Genomic DNA, 6,000 nt, shown 5'->3' on the forward strand with positions numbered 1-6,000 from the left:
AAATCTGAGTCCCACACTCTCTGCAAAATGAACTCTTGGAGCCTCGCAGCATCTCTACAAACAATCGGCCTGTGACAGCTCATAAACAAATACATCAATCATTGTTTACTCAATATTGTGCATCAAAACAAGGAATCAAAACTGCCTGACCTCCGCAGACTGCAGAGGCCAAGGTCATAGGTTCATGTTGACCTCTGAAGGCATGGCACAGGGCAGGCGTCACATGCTGGCAGCTTTATAGAAGTGAGAGTGGGAAGTTGTTTCTCTTATTGTGGCAACCTGGCACATGAGGTGACGCTGAGGGCACTGCTTTGCATTTTGGGTAGCTGGTTTCGCACGCTGACTGGTGTGGGAACTGTTTATTTGGTGTAATTTAATTGTTGCAGGGATGAGTCAGGGTATAGATTGATTCAGCTGGTTTTTGGTAGACTGATGGTTTTAGATACAGGGTTGCTGTGTGCGCAGAGGATTATAAATGCTTTTAGTTGAGTATCTGTTCAAGAGTTTTGGCTTAAATTACCTTTCCGGATTTTGTGCAGGTCTTATTAGCTTGCATGCAACCTTGATGTTCAGCCAGGGCCTCTCAGACTGTTCCTGCATCCTGACTAAAGGCTGAAGATGATCAAGCCATTTCCATTAGATCATCTTTTAAAATCACTTCTCAAAACTTAAAAAATATTTTTATTATTTTGTATTTTATTCATTTGTTCTCTGTATCTCAGCTCTAATTTATTGAGCAGGCTTTATCCCAATGGCCATAAGTCTTTTTGTGAAACAATTTTTATTGGTTTACTTCCTTTTGATTAATATTATAAATTAATAAATAAGTCATCTTTACTGCATTATGATGTGTACTGAAGGAGCTGAGATTACAGTAAGAAGTGCACTTTGTAGAGCATCAGTAGGGAGTCAGGTGATGGTCAAGCAAGTATTATACACATTGTGGAAAGACAGAGAGACTGTCTGCATGAGTCTGCACCAGTAAAGGGGAAATGCCGCTAAGTAGAATGAAAATAAGCATCTGAAGGCTGTTGGTACACACTCAACTAAAACAATTAACGATTGAGATTAGTGGGAAAAGAAAAGAAACAAAGAAAGAGAGGAAGGACAATGCAAGAAGATTTAGACTAACAGCTAGTTCATGGTTGAATCTATGAATCTTTAGTACCTTTTTCCTCCACATGCAAGTAAACATAAGTTAACAACTCAAAGATGCTGCAGGTTAGATGAACGAGTGGAATTAATAACACAGATAAGTCACAAGCTACACATGCTACGTGGCTCATGTTTTCTGTAAAATAAGCAGAGAAGTGAAGAAGTTTTTCACTCTAGGCCAGAACTCTTGATGAAAACTAAATAAATCTGTTGAGAAAACAATCTCACCACACGGTTCATGTCGGAGATGTTCTGAAGAATTGAATCATATTACAAGATCTTTGTCACTAGACAGAGTTTGCCCGGTTGACTTCTCGTCCGTGTTGGCTTCAGCGGCAGGTAGGCAAACACTCCACCAGCTGATGGAGATCAAGTGATGTGATCAAGAACAGCCTCTAAACAGACCATGTGGTAAGACTGTTTTATCAAGTCATGCCAAGGTCAGCACTGAACTTTGAACCTCAAACTAAACAGAATTTGCCTTTTGTTGTATTCATTTGAATTTAAAAACTCCTTGAGGTCAATAAAAATAATAAATGGTGAAGCACTGGATTTATAAGATCGCTTTAAAAGCTTTTCAAGAGTTTGCATGTGAGCCTCACAAGACATTACAATGATACACTAGAGGCGTGCTGTGGGATGACTAATAAAATGCTGTAACTTCATACTCATATTGAAAGACATGATTGATTGATAACAGCTCCGATTAAAGCTAAAACCGGGCAGCTGGCAGTAAGACAAAGTCACTCCTTACTTCCCAAATAGCCACTGTTCTACTTCTTCAAGGAAAATCTGATGTGTAATTCTGGGCTGCTCTGTTTGTCTTCTAATATAAAAACTGTAAGTGTTTCTAAAAAAGGCACAAAGAAAAATATTCTCTAGCTTTGAAAAAACTAAATATGACAACCTCTTGTATTATTTCTTATCTTATATTAAGACAACGAAATAACATAAAAAAGGTCTACAACAAAAGTAGTTCCTGGCTGTTTTTTACCTCATGGTACAGCGCTACAGTGGCCAACTGAAGAGGAGAAAATACATGACAGGTAGGCATTTTTGTATTAACAGAAGTATTAATGGATCAGCTCACAAAAATCATACACCAATAGTTGTAGTATCTGAAGTGTTACGTTTATTTCTATAGTACCTTTCAACAACAAGGCAATTCAAAGTATATAAGTAAGTCATACAGTAAAGGTATTAAGACAAAATAGAAAAGAACCACAGGGCAATATGAAAAAACACACAGGATTTAAAAAGGATTAAAACAGAGTAAACTTGCTTTAAATAAGCGAAAATAGAACATAAATACAAACAGTGCAGTGGAAAGACAAGAATAAATAGTTCCAAATCTAACTTAATAAAATGCAAAATGCATGCTTTTTTTGTTGTTGATAAGGCTAATGTTTCTATCACTAAAAATGCAATGTGTGAAACTGCTAGTATGGGGCACCAGGGTGAATGATCAACAGTCAGAATGAATTTTGATTGTGTCATTGCCACAAAAACACTACAGTTTTGGAGTGGGTTAATTTTTAGATTTCAACATCCAATTTCCAAATGTGTTGAGTTCTATAGCTTTTGTACCGTTAGACTAAACAATTCCCCAAATCTAACAGCAGCAAACTTTCTTGTGACGGCGGTGTTGAGCCGACTGTGTGACTGGACTGTATGGCCGAGATATATCAGAGGAAAATGACAAGAAAGTAATGACAGAGGAAGAAATGTGAGAGACTGGCTGAGAAGAAAAGGTTGGAGAGTGTGTGTGAGACACTGCAGGTGTGTATGTGTGTGTGCGTGTGTGTGTGTGTGTGTGTGTGTGTGTGTGTCAGTCCCTAGGATTTTTTGCTGCTGGTTCCCTGTAAGAGGCTGAAGAGGTTATTTATTGCTGGAGAGCACCGTGCCTGGCATTCTCTCTCAGTACACGATGTGATGTGGGAGTAATGCTGCTTTTCTGAAAAGCAATTAAAACCATCTGGGATAAAAAAGAAATAGCTAGCAGCCCTGGAACCCACGCCATTATTCAACTTTTAATTTAGAAAGATATTTGTTAGGCTTTTTATATTCCGTAGGTTATGTATAGGCGTGGGTGAATTGTGTTGACGTAAATGTGTTTGTGAAAATTTTTAATTATGTTCTTTTATGTCAAATTTGTGTGTATTTTTCAAAATATAACCACACAAGATAAAACCCATTCACCTCCTCTCCAGTAAACATCTGTCCATCTACTCCGTTTCAAATGACAGTCTTCAATAAGAGTCAGTCATTAAATCTCATTACAAACTCATGCTACTTAAGCAACAGCGTCTGCTTGCTTTTAATCAGATTCAGCCGATCAGAGATTATTTTTCTCTATTACAGAAGCCATCCTGAGAATCCATAAAATCAAGTGATTTGTGTTTCCCCTGTGCAAAGTTAAAAGCCATTTAATGGTTTGCTCGAGTTTCACTCTGCAAATGAATCACGCGATCGTGACTACAGAGTAGAAGTGAGACTCAAGATGAGTTTTTTGTGATTTTATCTCATTTCATGAGTTGTTGCTCTGCGGAAGATTTATTAGCCACAGTTTAGCCTCTTGTTTCATACTCGAGAGATGGGTCAGCGGCTTCAGACACAGACATTATATTACATTATATAATAAACTTATTCTATTCTGTTCATGTAGGTGTGCAGTCTGGTAATTGGTGCAATAGGCCAGACTTAAATAACTTATTGTCAGACCAGCTAGACCGTCACACACTCGCCTTAGCACCCACTAACACATAGAGTCCAAATATCTTGAGAGCAGAGTCCAGTCTTGAGCCTTCTTTCTATAAAGTAAATACTTTTGTAAAGAAAATGGACTGCTGGTTGGGGGGGAGTCAAAAACACACCTAAATGTTTGTGATGATAAAAAGTCACTTTCAGTTACACTTGTAAACTATATTATTACCCTTCAACTTCCCTCCTTGGCCACTTTTGTGCAGCAGAAACAAGCTGTAAACTCAACACTGACATCACCATTTTTAAATTCATTATTCATTATTTACATCCATAGTTACAAAGCAACATTATCATTCATTTGGAGTTGTGTTTCTGGCCACCTGATCAACGCAAATCCAAATTTGACTATTTTAGCTCTGTTTTTGGTCTCCACCAACCAGCTCTGCAGCTGCTTAATGCTTCACTATGTTCACCAGTTAGTCTCCAACTGTGTCGGTTGGTGCTGCCTGTTGCAGCCAAAAACAATGCTATGAGAGCCAAACAATAGTTAAAAGTTAGTTGTGAAAGACTTTGCTTGTTGGGACAACTCAATCACCCAATTCTTCTCTGATTATAGTAATAATAGTAACTGTAGCAATAATACTAGTAATAATAATAACAATAATATCAGTAATATTAGCAATGGCATTTAAGAAGGACCATGGCAGGAGGCTCCACCAGGATCCATGAGAACCTGTGAGACGAGAAAGCACAAGAACTCCGGGGAAGAAGTGAAGTTGGTAACACTGTGCAACCTGCCCAGCACCAAATAGCACAAAGTTAGCGACTAGTTGGTGAACATAGTTGGGAATTTAGCAGCTTAAGGGCCAGATATTTCCCTCAGGAGTCAGTGGAGAGTAAAGCGGCTAAAGGGAGAGTGAATACTGGAATACTGGAAGAGTCAGGTGGACAGAAACTGGACCACAGATAATGATCATGTTGCTCTGTGTCTGCTTATGTGTAAATGAGCTAATATCTTATTAAGCTTGTTTCTGCCACCAAAGTGGTAAAACAAATTATGTTGATACAGGTTAACTATATGTAAGAGTAATTATGCTCAAGTGGCCAAATAATTAAGTTTTACTATTTATTTATTGTGACTTTCATATGATATTAACTTGTCTATCAACCCTCAATAACAAATGGTGGCAGGAACAGAGAGGAACAACGCTAACTCAAACTTAACAGCAATAAAGCAGTTCCTTTAAATTTGGAGTCTACTGGCCGAGTCCCTTGCAAAAGGTGTCCTGCATAGCCTGTATAATGAGTTTCAACCCAAATGTTTTCATGTAGAATGACAGTGCACCCTAGTGGTCACTTTGTTCACTTGCACTAAATTTGAACCACAATTACTCATAAGGTCACTTTTCACATCCACTATTATAAAACAGCCGTTATCTTTAGTTACAAGCTGTGCTGACTGACTCAGGACAGTTTCAAGGTAGATTTTTAGTAGGAATAAATCAGTCCAGGCTTTTGAAAGTATACAAATGTAGTGAAGCGGCATACATTTTGTGCAGATTTGATGTGCTGAAACATATACATGTCAAAAACATGTTCTTTACTGCTTTGGGAACATTCGTTTTATGACAGTTTTTATGTATTTTATAATATCAAGATGTCATTATTGTAGAAAATGTTGTAATACACTGTAACACATAACCAGGTCACTGGTTAAAGCTTTTCAAGCTTTGTTACTGAGGCTAAATTTGCAGAAAAGATCCACTCTACACATTTAATTCATCACTAAAATATCAGCTCTCTGGGAAAAAAACCTGATCTCTTGATAATAAAAAAATATTATTATCATTTAAGAGAAATTTGAGTATGGTTCCATACATCTGAATTGCTGGCCACTTTTGCAATCTCTCAAATCAATTAAAATTCAGTCTGATGATACTAGATGATACAATGATGCTTGATCTTTATCATAAAATTCCGATTTTAAATCTATGCACAAAGAAGTCACTGATAAAATTATTTTTTATTTTGATTACTGAAATTCAGATTGATAGTACCATTAAAAAGAACTGTTAGAAAGTGGTATTTTTTTCTGTGTGGCCATGTGGTGAGCAGACATCTATATTGTCTAACAAGGCAAAA

The sequence above is a fragment of the Dicentrarchus labrax genome, unplaced genomic scaffold, assembly GCF_905237075.1.
Source record: "Dicentrarchus labrax unplaced genomic scaffold, dlabrax2021, whole genome shotgun sequence".
Classification (NCBI taxonomy): domain Eukaryota; kingdom Metazoa; phylum Chordata; class Actinopteri; family Moronidae; genus Dicentrarchus; species Dicentrarchus labrax.